The sequence below is a fragment of the Schistocerca gregaria genome, chromosome 6, assembly GCF_023897955.1.
Source record: "Schistocerca gregaria isolate iqSchGreg1 chromosome 6, iqSchGreg1.2, whole genome shotgun sequence".
Taxonomy (NCBI): Eukaryota; Metazoa; Arthropoda; class Insecta; order Orthoptera; family Acrididae; genus Schistocerca; species Schistocerca gregaria.
The window spans coordinates 79,794,750-79,809,932 of NC_064925.1; the positions used below are offsets into that span (position 1 = coordinate 79,794,750).

Sequence of the window (15,183 nt, forward strand, 5' to 3'; positions counted from 1 at the left end):
GTGTCAATATCTTTACTACTGTGAATCGGACATTGCTACAGTGTCACAAAGAAGGAACAAAGAAGTATTTCCGTGATGTTACAATCATACATTTGAACTCGCATTTTGCTTTGGAGATCCAGTTTGAAGGAATGTCTTCTGAAAAGAAGCATCAGTGTACAGTTTGTCCAAAACAATTAGGATAACTGATTTTTCAGATTACTGAACACATCTGAAAACATATTGTCCAGTGTTCATATGAGTATGGTACAAAGAAACACTGAATTAAACACACCCCTGTAAATAGCCTAGATGTATTTTGTATCACATGTCTTAGCAAGCAACATAGGGAATGGCCTACATGGCCTAGTTTCAGAAGTCAAAATGGCATTCAAGTAGGCGTACAGTTTAGGAAAAGAAGCCCATTTATTTCTTTTTTATTATCTTTCCTGAGCTGAGACCCATTTTCTGACGCAAAAGATTTTGAAGACAGTAACTGCACACGGTTATATTCTTCTTTTTCCTCTAACCACTTCATACAGACTTCAGGATAGTGAAAATTTTCTCACTGAATAGCCCATTTTCAGCATTGTCGTTGTTGCTAGGTTCTTCCTTTTCATTGCAAGGGTCTTAGGGGTCAATGCCATTTGGAGTTATTTCACCATCTGTCTACTTGATATCCAGGGTCACTGACATCACATTCAATCCAGTCTTGCATATTTTCATGCTCCTATTCTTCATTTCCTGAGAATTCTTTTTAGGTGCCCAGTATCATTGCATTATCAACTCCATATCTCCGAACTTAGCTTGATCCATTAGCACTTTTCTTCTACTTAGGTCTATCTATTATTTTGTCAGAAAAAAACCACAACAATGTTTTTACATTTAGTTGCTGTTGTGATTGCCACACTAATAGCAATCTCTACCACAAGTGAAGTTTGGGGTGTCAACACAGAACAGCAACCACACGGTTGGCAGATAGGGAGAAACTGCAGAACTGACCAGCCCAGTCCCAACAGGATTCTACTTTTTGTGTTCACTAATGTCAATTTTCTACCTAGAACGCTTCCAAATAATACTCTACTGTACTTCACTAACTGTTATCAGTCACTAACAAAAGTAACAAAATGTGATGTTAATCAACATATTCATTTTATTTACTTTGTTTTTCGAAATGTTGTGGAGGAATATTATAGCTTGAAAAGAACTTTAGAATGGATTCTGTTGCTTTTCAGCTATTAGGCCTAAGTATTGGGCTAGTCTTGTAGACATCAAACCTTTTGGTTTCAAATGTGAATGTTCTTTTGTGTAAAATTCCTTGTAGCTTACAAGATTGTTACTTTTCCTACCTGATCATATCAGAACTAAATCAAGTTCTGTGTATAGGAAGTAGAATATGATTCTACCCCTCAGCTTCAAGCAGTGCCACAATCAACAAAGCAGCCACTCATCAGCAATACATTATGTAGGGCCTGAGCTATGTGTTAAATACAAGATACAATCGTCAATATTTTGTTGGGCTAAACAAGAATACTCTTTACTAGTTGTAGACTTTGGCCAGTGGCGTAATGTTAATGGCTGCTGTGATATTGCCTGCAGTGCAAGTTTTCACAGTTTCATTAGTTTGCGGAGGTAACAAATGTTAAAGCAAAAAATCCTTGTTGTGGTGATAGATCTGTAGCTTAGCCCAAGGTGTAGGTTATGTTGGAAGTGACAGTTTGGTTGAGAGTTGGCAGAGCCAGTAAATGTGAAATTCGGAAAACTGATTGTGGTTACAGACTGACCTGTAGTGTAGCACATTTCAAAAAAATCTCATTTGATATTACTGATGAATATAATAGAGGGAAACATTCCATGTGGGAAAAATATATCTAAAAACAAATTGGATATGACTTACCAAACAAAAGCGCTGGCAGGTCGATAGATACACAAACATAGACACAAAATTCAAGCTTTCGTAACCAACGGTTGCTTCTTCAGGAAAGAGGGAAAGATGAAAGGATGTGGGTTTTAAGGGAGAGGGTAAGGAGTCATTCCAATCCTGGGAGCGGAAAGACTTACCTTAAGGGGACAAAAGGACAGGTATACACTCGTGCGCGCGCACACACATACACAGACACAAGCAGACATTTTATTTTACAGGTCCGTCTTGATCACACAAACTTTTACACTGCACTATTAGTGGTTTCAGCTTCTGCTATCTTCATATCTTGTGCTACTATTGCTGTTCTCCAGAATATCCAGCAGCACAAGATCTGAATATGGCAGTAGCCGGAACTGGTAATAGTGAATGGCAAAAGTTTGCATGATCAAGATGGATCTATAAAATAAAGTGCCAGACTATGGTTATGGACTCATTTTCAGATGTCATGTCTTCAATTGACAAGGAAGTATGTCTGTAGCATTCATAAACAAATATAAAAATAATAATATCAAGTTAGCAGGGACAGCTCTGGCATGTCTCACATGGCCAGATTTTAAAGTGGATGTGCCAGATCTAGTGTTCATGTGGATAAATATGAAGAACAATATGAATAGTTTAAAATACCATATTAATTTATTGACATTACACAATTCCACCATTAAATTCATTATAAAAGTGACAAATTTTGTTTGTAATACAGATTACATTTATGTACAGTTATTCTGTGCATTTATTATCTGCAGGAAGAAGATAAAATTTAATAAAGTGGCTATACCTCCATGATATTTGCAGCGAATTGAACTTGTGTGTGCCAGTTTTTCTTTAGTTAAGGGCATCACCACGTTTGTCACAACCCCTCGAAAATTCTCTCTCATTACCCCTTTTTTTTTGGGGGGGGGGGGGTGGTAGCAAACAATGTTGATTTTTGTTTTCAGTGTCAGCAACAAGTAAAGTTTTATTAAAAATATGGATAACTTTTCTGAAAAAATGGAAAGTCCAGGATGGAATGTAACAATACCAGAGAAGGTAAGTTGCTACTCCCATCTACATCTAAATGACTCCTCTGCAATTCACATTTAAGTGCTTGGCAGAGGGTTCATCGAACCACAATCATACTATCTACTATTCCACTTCCGAACAGCGCACAGGAAAAAAGAACACCTAAACCTTTCTGTTCGAGCTGTCATTTCTCTTATTTTATTTTGATGATCATTCCTACCTATGTAGGTTGGGCTCAACAAAATATTTTCGCATTCGGAAGAGAAAGTTGGTGACTGAAATTTCGTACATAGATCTCACCGTGACGAAAAACGTCTTTGCTTTAATGACTTCCATCCCAATTCGCGTATCATATCTGCCACACTCTCTCCCCCATTACGTGATAATACAAAACGAGCTGCCCTTTTTTGCACCCTTTCGATGTCCTCTGTCAATCCCACCTGGTAAGGATCCCACGGTGAGGAACGGTGTCAAAAGCTTTTCGGAAATCTAGAAATACGGAATCAACCTGAGATCCCCTGTCGATAGCGGCCATTACTTCGTGCGAATAAAGAGCTAGCTGCATTGCACAAGAAAGTTTTCTGAAACCATGCTGATAACGTATCAATAGATCGCTCCCTTCGAGGTGATTCATAATGTTTGAATACAGTATATGCACCAAACCCCCATGCAAACCAACGTCAATGATATAGGTCTGTAGTTTGATGGATTACTCCTACTACACTTCTTAAACACTGGTGCGACCTCCGCAATTTTCCAGTCTGTAGGCACAGATCTATCGGTGAGCGAGCAGTTGTATATGATTGCTAAGTAGGGAGGTATTGTATCAGCGTAATCGAAAGGAACCTAATCGGTATACAATCTGGACCTGAAGACTTGCCCGTATCAAGCAATTTGAATTGCTTCACAACCCCTAAGGTATCTACTTCTAAGAAACTCATGCGAGCAGCTGTTAGTGTTTCAAATTCTGGAATATTCCATTCGTCTTCCCTGGTGAAGGAATTTCGGCAAACTGTGTTCAATAACTCGATTTTCGCGGCACAGTCGTCGATAACAGTACCATCGGCACTGCGCAGAGAAGGTATTGACTGCGTCTTGCCGCTTGTGTACTTTACATATGACCAGAATTTCTTCAGATTTTCTACCAAATTTCGAGACAATGTTTCGTTGTGGAACCTGTTAAAGGCATCTCGCATTGAAGTCCGTGCCAAATTACGCGCGTCTGTAAATTTTAGCCAATCTTCAGGATTTCGCGTTCTTCTGAACTTCGCATGCTTTTTCCATTGCCTCTGCAACAGCGTTCGGACCTGTTTTGTGTACTACGGGGGATCTGCTCCATCTCTTACCAATTTATGAGGTATGAATCTCTCAATTGCTGTTGCTACTATATCTTTGAATTTGAGCCACATCTTGTCTACATTTGCATAGTTAGTTCGGAAGGAATGGAGATCGTCTCTTAGGAAGACTTCTAGTGACACTTTATCTGCTTTTTTAATTAAAATTATTTTGTCTTTGTTCCTGGTGGATTTGGAAGAAACGGTATTGAGCCTAGCTACAACGACCTTGTGAGCACTAATCCCTGTATTAGTCATGATGCTCTCTATTAGCTCTGAACAGTTTGTGGCTAAGAGCTCAAGTGTGTTCTCGCAACCATTTACATTTCGCGTGGGTTTGTGGACTAATTGCTCGAAATAATTTTCGGAGAAAGCATTTAGGACAATCTTGGAAGACGTTTTCTGCCTACCACCGGTTTTGAACAAGTATTTTTGCCAACATATCGAGGGAAGGTTGATGTCCCCACCAACTACAACCGTATGAGTGGGGTATTTATTTGTTACAAGACTCAAATTTTCTCTGAACTGTTCAGCAACTATATCATTGGAGTCTGGGGGTCGGTAGAAGGAGCCAATTATTAACTTAGTTCGGCTGTTAAGTATAACCTCCACCCATACCAATTCGCACTGAGTATCTACTTCAACTTCACTACTGATAGACACAAACACTCCACCACCAATTCTGCCTAATCTATCTTTCCCGAACACCCTCTGAGACTTCGTAAAAATTTCTGCAGAAATTATTTCAGGCTTCGGCCAGCTTTCTGTACCTATAACGATTTCAACTTCTGTGCTTTCTATTAGCGCTTGTAGCTCAGGGATTTTCCCAGCACAACTACAACAATTTACAACTACAATTCCGACTGTTCCTTGATGCAAGCACATTCTGTATTTGCCATGAACCCTTTGAGATTGCAGTTCACCCCGTACTTTCCCGAGGCCTTCTAACCTAAAAAACCGCCCAGTCCACGCCACACAGCTTCCGTTACCTGTGTAGTCGCCAGCTGAGTGTAGTGAACTCCTGACCTATTCAGCGGAACCTGAAACCCCATCACCCTATGGCGCAAGTCAACACGGTCGCAAAACTGTCTGAGCCTCTGATTCAGACCCTCCATCCGGCTCTGCACCAAAGGTCTGCAGTAGATTCTGTCAATGATGCTGCAGATGGTGAGCTCTGCCTTCATCTCATAAGCAAGACCGGCAGCCTTCACCAAATCAGATATCCACTGGAATCCAGAGAGAATTTCCTCAGGTCCAAAGTGACACACGCCATTAGTAGCATGTAGCAGAGATGCTGAGTCGCGATAGGCACAGCAAAAAGCTTCACACAATTACAGCTTTCGGCCATAAAGGCCTTTGTCAGCAGTACATAACTTGCACACATGTCTGCAGCCTCAGAGAGCTGAAACTGCACTGCGAGCAGCACTACCAGTAACATGATGGGAGTGGTGACTGGGTGGAGGTAAGGAGGAGGCTGGGGTGGGGAGGGGGAGGTATAGTATGGTGGGAGTGGCGGACAGTCAAGTGCTACAGGTTAGATGGAGGGCAGGAGAGAAGGTGTGGAGGGGGAAGGGGTAAGTAGCGGAAAGGAGAGAAATAAAAGAAATTAAAAGACTTAAGTGTGGCTGTGGAATGATGACTGTGTAGTGCTGGAATGGGAACTGGGAGGGGACTGGATGGGTGAGGACAGTGACCAACGAAGGTTGAGGCCAGGAGGGTTACAGGAACGTAGGATGTATTGCAGCGAAAGTTCTCACCTGCACAATTCAGAAAATCTGGTGTTGGTGGCATAGTGCCATATGGCACAGGCTGTGAAGCAGTCATTGAGGTCAGGTATACAGTGAAACCTCTATATAACGTTTTTCTAGGGACCACAAATTCTAAACGCTGTGTAGAGGAAAACACTATAAAGAGGAAGGCTTCCAAGTAATAATTATAGGGCATTGCTGAAGATCTGGATACCACTAATCAGCTTTGACAAATGGTGCCATAGATGACATTTTAAAATTTCACAAACTGTAATATGATATTCATTGCAAATGATCAATGTATTAAATGATTAGTTTATTGTAATTAAAACATGGGGCCCGGTGGGATGGGTGGGGATGGGTGAAAGTAAATGGCGCCAAAAGATCGCAAGCAGAATGTGCGTCACATGTCACATGACCAGGTCCTGGCACTGACATATGTAACACGCTGAGCGTGGAGTTTCCGAGCCGGTGCAAACTGTGAATCCACAGAACGGAAAATTATGCGCCTACATCCAGTCACTTAAACGTTATAAAGAGGTAAATAATTGACCAGGGTTTCAAAAATATGAGTGTTACATGGAGGAATTTGTAATATAGAGGAAATGCAGTAAAGAGGAAAATTTAACATTGTTCATATGGGCTTTTAGTCGGGACTGAAAAAAACAGATGTAACATAGAGGAAAACATTATATGGAGGAACGTTATAAAGAGGTTTCACTGTATCATGTTTGGCAGTGTGTTCAGCAACAGGGGGTCCACTTGTTTTTTGACCACAGTTTGTCGGTGGCTGTTCATGCAGACAGACAGCTTGTTGGTTGTCATGCCTACATAGAATGCAGCACAGTGGTTGCAGCTTAGCTTGTAAATCACATGACTGGCTTCTGCCTTTGATGGGATAGGTGATGTTAGTGACTGGACTGGAGTAGGTGGTGAAAGGAGGACGTATGGGACAGGTCTTACATCTAGGTCTATTACAGGGGTGTGAGACAAGAGGTAAGAGATTGGGAGCAGGGGTTGTGTAAGGATGGACGAGTATATTGTGTAGGTTCAGTGGACGGCGGAATACCACAGTAGGAGGCTTAGTTGGCCGAAACCTCACTTTCTGAAGTCATTTTGTTATGCCTATTTGCAGCTCAGCATCTCAGCTATATGGTGAGTAGCAACTATCCTTTTCATAATATTGTTTCAAAAAATATAATTTCATGAAAGCCTACTGCCCACACAAATGTTTATTGAATTTAATGTTGTGGCAGGTATGGCTATCATTGTATCTTAAATAAAGGAAAATTAAGCATGAGACCACAGTACATTTTTATTAAAGTGTCTATATTTAAAATACTGTATGTTTTCCTCATAGGAAATATGTTAGAGCTTTTTGGAGCATGTGTTATCCATGTGATTTGCCAAAGTCCTGTAACTGTGCACTAACATATACTGTAATTTGTAACTGCTTGGCTCATGTAGGACTGAGTTTACAAAACTAAGGTGAAAGCCATTTATACATACAGTTGCGGAGAGGCCCAGAGTTGCCCAGGTATTTATTTATGGCACTGCAACCATATCCATATTATGCAGTGTCTGGCCTTGTGCTTAATTATTTATTACTGAACTATGCATCCTACAATGATATAATTTTGCACTAACATTCAGTGGCATATGTGCATACTGTCTGTAAAATGTGTCGTGAATAGAGTTAGTAGTAAAGAAGTAATAAATTATAACGTCACACCTCACTTGGTACTTCTACAGTGTGAACAGAAGTAAGTGATACACTTTCTTCCTTACATCATTTTGTAGGTGTTTTCAAAGAGAAAAAAATTGTAAAAGTCTGAAAAGATGTTTAAATTTTGTTGCAAGTCACTAAGTGCTTTCATTATGACAGTAAGGTATGTATGTAGCAAAGTTTGGTTGAAATCGATCCAACGGTTTAGAAGGATATGTATAAAACACACACACATAATGACTTCGTCTCCTGTGGCAAATTTTTCATTTATGTAAAGAATTAAAGATAACTGTCAAAGTACTTGATGCTGAAATACTTTGTATTTTACTTCACGCAACCTTGAGAACAAGAACAATGTTATCCACAGTTTGTTTTAGCTCAGCACTCTGTCACAAAATATTATATAAGGTTGGTAGATTTTCCTCCATAAAGATAAGGTTCCTGCAGTAATGCCTCATGACATACGCAATCAAAATCTTTAGAGAAGTCAAGAAATAAACCACTTTTTTTTTTCCTCCCATGTAGGCCTAATGCGTCTTGCTGTTTGAAATGAATGTTAAAAGTTAACAGTTGCTGCATTAGTTGACCAATGTTTCCTAAAGCCATGCTGTGCCTCACTTTTGTTTTGTCTCTTCATTAACTTAACTGTCCTTTATTACTGTTTCCAATATTTTTAACTACCCTTATATAGGGTGTGATCAAAACCGTTTTTCCATAAAAAAAAATCTTCATTTATTCATCAATATGAACATCGTGTCCGCAGTTCGTGGTCTCGCGGTAGCGTTCTCGCTTCCCGAGCACGGGGTCCCGGGTTCGATTCCCGGCAACCTCGAGATGACTGGTTGTTGTTGTGTCGTCTTCATCATCGTCATTCATCCCTATTACGGTCAGAGGAAGGCAATGGCAAACCACCTCCACTAGGACCTTGCCTAGTAAGGCCGCGCGGTTCTCCGACGTCGCTCCCCTACACTCTGTAAAGGAGTATGGGACTGATCATCATTAGTTATTGGGAGCTCCAACGTTAGGCGGGTGATGGAGCCCCTTAGGGAAATAGCGGAAAGGTCGGGGAAGAAGGCCAGTGTTCACTCTGTCTGCTTGCCGGGGGGCCTCATCCGAGATGTGGAGGAGGCCCTACCGGCGGCGATAGAGAGCACTGGGTGCACCCGACTGCAAATTGTTGCTCATGTCGGCACCAATGACTCTTGCCGTCTGGGTTCAGAGGTCATCCTCAGTTCGTACAGGCGGTTGGCGGAGTTGGTGAAGGTGGAAAGCCTCGCTCGCGGGGTGGAATCAGAGCTAACTATTTGTAGTATCGTTCCGAGAACCGATCGCGGTCCTCTGGTTTGGAGCCGAGTGGAAGGCTTAAACCAGAGGCTCAGACGATTCTGCGGAGAGCTGGGGTGCAAATTTCTCGACCTCCGCTATCGGGTGGAGAAATGTAGGGTCCCCCTGAATAGGTCAGGCGTGCACTACACGCCGGAAGCGGCTACGAGGGTAGCGGAGTACGTGTGGAGTGCACATGGGGTTTTTTTAGGTTAGAGAATTCCCTCCCTAGGCCCGACAAGACGCCTCCTGAGACGCGGCAAGGCAGGAGTAGGCAAAATGCAACAAGGAATAACAATATTAATGTGCTAATAGTAAACTGCAGAAGCGTCTATAGAAAGGTCCCAGAACTGCTCTCTTTAATAAACGGTCACAACGCCCATATAGTACTAGGAACAGAAAGTTGGCTGAAACCAGACGTAAACAGTAATGAAATCCTAAACTCTGATTGGAATGTATACCGCAGAGATAGGCTGGACAGTGAAGGGGGAGGCGTGTTTATAGCGATAAGAAGTGCAATAGTATCGAAGGAAATTGACGGAGATTCGAATTGTGAAATGATTTGGGTGAAGGTCACGGTTAAAGCAGGCTCAGACATGGTAATTGGATGTCTCTATAGGCCCCCGGGCTCAGCAGCTGTTGTGGCTCAGCACCTGAAGAATAATTTGGAAAATATTTCGAGTAGATTTCCCCACCATGTTATAGTTCTGGGTGGAGATTTAAATTTGCCGGATATAGACTGGGAGACTCAAACGTTCATAACGGGTGGCAGGGACAAAGAATCCAGTGAAATATTTTTAAGTGCTTTATCTGAAAACTACCTTGAGCAGTTAAACAGAAAACCGACTCGTGGCGATAATATATTAGACCTTCTGGTGACAAACAGACCCGAACTATTTGAATCAGTTAATGCAGAACAGGGAATCAGCGATCATAAAGCGGTTACTGCGTCGATGATTTCAGCCGTAAATAGAAATATTAAAAAAGGTAGGAAGATTTTTCTGTTTAGCAAAAGTGACAAAAAGCAGATTACAGAGTACCTGACGGCTCAACACAAAAGTTTTGTCTCAAGTGCAGATAGTGTTGAGGATCAGTGGACAAAGTTCAAAACCATGGTACAATATGCGTTAGATGAGTATGTGCCAAGCAAGATCGTAAGAGATGGAAAAGAGCCACCGTGGTACAACAACCGAGTTAGAAAACTGCTGCGGAAGCAAAGGGAACTTCACAGCAAACATAAACATAGCCAAAGCCTTGCAGACAAACAAAAATTACGCGAAGCGAAATGTAGTGTGAGGAGGGCTATGCGAGAGGCTTTCAATGAATTCGAAAGTAACGTTCTATGTACTGACTTGGCAGAAAATCCTAAGAAATTTTGGTCCTATGTCAAAGCGGTAGGTGGATCAAAACAAAATGTCCAGACACTCTGTGACCAAAATGGTACTGAAACAGAGGATGACAGACTAAAGGCCGAATTACTAAATGTCTTCTTCCAAAGCTGTTTCACAGAGGAAGACTGCACTGTGCTTCCTTCTCTAGATTGTCGCACAGTTGACAAAATGGTAGATATCGAAGTAGACGACAGAGGGATAGAGAAACAATTAAAATCGCTCAAAAGAGGAAAGGCCGCTGGTCCTGATGGGATACCAGTTCGATTTTACACAGAGTACGCGAAGGAACTTGCCCCCCTTCTTGCAACGGTGTACCATAGGTCTCTAGAAGAGCGAAGCGTTCCAAAGGATTGGAAAAGGGCACAGGTCATCCCCGTTCTCAAGAAGGGACGTCGAACAGATGTGCAGAACTATAGACCTATATCTCTAACGTCGATCAGTTGTAGAATTTTGGAACACGTATTATGTTCGAGTATAATGTCTTTTCTGGAGACTAGAAATCTACTCTGTAGGAATCAGCATGGGTTTCGAAAAAGACGATCGTGTGAAACCCAGCTCGCGCTATTCGTCCACGAGACTCAGAGGGCCTTAGACACGGGTTCACAGGTAGATGCCGTGTTTCTTGACTTCCGCAAGGCGTTTGACACAGTTCCCCATAGTCGTTTAATGAACAAAGTAAGAGCATACGGACTATCAGATCAATTGTGTGATTGGATTGAGGAGTTCCTAGATAACAGAACGCAGCACATCATTCTCAATGGAGAGAAGTCTTCCGAAGTAAGAGTGATTTCAGGTGTGCCGCAGGGGAGTGTCATAGGACCGTTGCTATTCACAATATACATAAATGACCTGGTGGATGACATCGGAAGTTCACTGAGGCTTTTTGCAGATGATGCTGTGGTGTATCGAGAGGTTGCAACAATGGAAAATTGTACTGAAATGCAGGAGGATCTGCAGCGAATTGACGCATGGTGCACGGAATGGCAATTGAATCTCAATGTAGCGAAGTGTAATGTGATGCGAATACATAGAAAGATAGGTCCCTTATCATTTAGCTACAAAATAGCAGGTCAGCAACTGGAAGCAGTTAATTCCATAAATTATCTGGGAGTACGCATTAGGAGTGATTTAAAATGGAATGATCATATAAAGTTGATCGTTGGTAAAGCAGATGCCAGACTGAGATTCATTGGAAGAATCCTAAGGAAATGCAATCCGACAACAAAGGAAGTAGGTTACAGTACGCTTGTTCGCCCAATGCTTGAATACTGCTCAGAAGTGTGGGATCCGCACCAGGTAGGGTTGATAGAAGAGATAGAGAAGATCCAACGGAGAGCAGCGCGCTTCGTTACAGGATCATTTAGTAATTGCGAAAGCGTTACGGAGATGATAGATAAACTCCAGTGGAAGACTCTGCAGGAGAGACGCTCAGTAGCTCGGTACGGGCTTTTGTTGAAGTTTCGAGAACATACCTTCACCGAAGAGTCAAGCAGTATATTGCTCCCTCCTACGTATATCTCGCGAAGAGACCATGAGGATAAAATCAGAGAGATTAGAGCCCACACAGAAGCATACCGACAATCCTTCTTTCCACGTACAATACGAGACTGGAATAGAAGGGAGAACCGATAGAGGTACTCAGGGTACCCTCCGCCACACACCGTCAGGTGGCTTGCGGAGTACGGATGTAGATGTAGATGTAGATCATGAATATCGTACACTTACAATTCTCTTATGCCACCACTTTTTCCATTCGTGGAAGCACTTCTGGAACTCACTTCTCATTATGGTGTTCAGCTCCTTGAGCAGTTCTGTTTTTTATCCAAAATGATATCCTTTCATGGTTAGAAAGAAGTCTCAGGGGGCTATGTCTGCCAAATACAGTAGCTGAGGCCAAACAGTCATGAACAAGCATTGACTTGTGAGTGGGAGCATTAACATGACGCAATTTCCATGAATGATTATGCCACAATTCTAATTATTTTCGGCAGATTGCTTCACACAAAAGGCACATAATTTCCAGTAGTGTTCCCTATTGACCGTATGTTCATAAGGCAGGAACTTATGATGCACTTGTCAATTTTTTTCAATCTTGTCTCTTCAGGCAGTTTCAGTTGGATGATTGGGCGCTGGTTTCAATGTCATATCCATATACCCATGTTTCGTCACCAGTTCTAAACTTCGTTAAAGAGGTTATGGCTCATTGTTAACTTCATTCAGTAATCCCTGAGCAATGTCTGTGTGATGTCATTTTGAGTCGGAATTCATCAATTTTGGAGCAAATTTTGCTTTTCAAGCCAAAAACATCAGAGAAAATTGCTTGGCATGAGCCGAAGTATATGCTGACATCATCAGCAACCTCGCTGATGGTAATCTGGTGATTTTCCAGAACCATTTTCAGTACTACTTCCACATTGTCATCGGTAATTGATGTGTCGGAATGTCCAAGGCACTTGTCATCTTATCGTTGTCTTACGACCCAGTTTCAAATATGGATACCACTCGTAAACTTTTGTCGTGATTTGCTAAAATCCACAGTCAATATTTTGAATGTGGCACTGCACTTTATTCCATTTCTCAAGCAATATTTAATGAAAATTCATATTCACCTTTTTCAAAAGTAAAAATTGAAAACAAGTATATTGGAATTGGTTTACTTTCTTTTGGGCATTCAGGTAAATAAATTCTTTGAAAATTAGGTTTACCCAAAAAAAAAAATAATAGTGTTCCTGTTATATGTTGAGTATAATGTTTTTTAACTATCCTAGATGATGTAGCGCGTATCCTTTCCGTGCTCTTAGTTTTTAAAATTTATTATATTTGCTACTTTATACTCTTCTGTTGGGAAAAGAAACAGACTTTGATATTTCAGTAGTCTTAACTTTAACCTTTGCTATATCCTGTCAGTTGCCTATTGTGTCTGCATAGTGCTGTTTGAAAATGGAGCTAACATCCTGAGGGTCCAAAGAATCATTGTTACCCTTTCTTAGAGTTAAATTTCAGTGTCTGATGCTAGATGAGCCTTTCCTTTTGGAATTTATGTAAGTCCAAGCAATTGTTTTGGTATTATCAGATGTTACAAAAGATTCGTACAAGTTTTCTTCTGTGTTCTTCTGCCACTTTTTCTGCAGTTACAAATTAAGAGTTGCATAGGTTAAATACTGTCTTTTGGAACTGTAGTGAAAGTCCTATTAAAGCCATGTGCCTTTTGCTTTTAAATCATTGTAACAACTTAAAATGTTGTTTGCAAGAATCATGAACAGTTCACATGCTTTATGTACTACTGTAAACAGTGTTATTTCTTCAGAATTGATTTTTCATTCTGCAGCAGTGTACGCAACGATATGAAACTTTCCTGTCAGAATAAAGCTGTATGCTGGACCGAGACTCGGACTCAGGACATTTGCCTTTTGCGGGCAAGTGTTCTACCGACTGAGCTACCCAAGTATGACTCAAAACCCTACTCACAGCTCAACTTTTGCCAGTATCTCATCTTCTACCTTCCAGACTTCACAGGAGGCAAAGGTTCCAAGTTCGAATCTCAGTCCGGCATACAGTTTTAATCTATCAGAAAAGTTTCATATTAGTGCAGACTCTGCTGCAAAGTGAGAAAATTCTTTATGGAAACATCCCCCAGGCTGTGGTTAAACCATGTGTCCACAATATAATTTCCTCCAGGAGTGCAAGTTTGACAGAACATTTGAAGGTAGGAGATGAAGTACTGACAGATGTAGATCTGTGAGGATAGGTTATGAGTCATGAATGTGTAGCTCAGTTAGTAGAGCATTTGTCCATGAAAGTCAAAGTTCCCGAATTTGAGTCTCAGTCTGACACACAGTTTTAATCTGCCAATATAGTTTCAGTGTAATTCATATTGTTACTTAAGATTTTATTTATTTATTACATCATTCTTCCTGCCTTTCACATGTATGTGTTAGATTTCAGCACACAGCACTTTCACAGTGCTAAATATATTAATTTTTCAATGTATTAAAGAACCACTGTCATGTCACCATTTCATGTGTTAGTTTTGTTAATGGGGGATGTATTCATCTTTTGTTTGTTTTGGTAGTGGTGGGAGTGTGCTCTCTTTCTGTCTGTCTGTGTGTGTGTGTGGGGGGGGGGGGGGGGAGGCGCAAGAGCGCGTGCCTCCTCTTCCCCCCCCCCTTTTTTAAACTGGGGATTCTTGATATTTTATTTTTTGCTGTCTGAATAGTTATGTCCAGCTCCTTAAGGGATAGCAAGAATCCCTAGTAACAAAGCTGAGCAAGAGAATCCAAAAAAACATGAATATAATAACAAAACACCACACAAATCCAGAGACCCACAACACCGACATCAACACCACCACCACCACTACATAGCAAGGGAACAACTCAAGACACTCGAGTCAAGCTGGTACACAGTTACATATGGAAGCACACACACAGAGTTGGGAGCATCCTCAAGAAACAGGGAATAAAAATAGCATATTAGAGCAGGACCTCAATACATAAATGTTTAATAAAGCAAGATCACCCTAACATGTACAAAAAGTTTACCAATTCCAGTGGAAAAGTTGTGATGCTCTACACTTAGAACAGATGGGCAGAACTTTTGAAAAAGGTAAAGGTATAAGGGACACAAAACAGCATGGAAATATGGCACCAACCATTCAGCATTTGCAGAATGCCTCTGGCAAGAAGACCACGCCCCACCACAATTCAAAAGGACATGAAAATATTCAAGTTCAGCAACAAGAAACATATCCTAACCTATA

The 15,183-nt window shown here is 41.2% G+C and overlaps 1 protein-coding gene across 1 annotated transcript in view; it reads left to right on the forward strand.

The window, feature by feature from the left end:
* LOC126278396 (26S proteasome non-ATPase regulatory subunit 12) overlaps window positions 1-15,183 on the forward strand; it is an 86,689-nt gene that overhangs the window by 1,051 nt on the left and 70,455 nt on the right. The gene's annotated exons all lie outside the window — the stretch shown is intronic.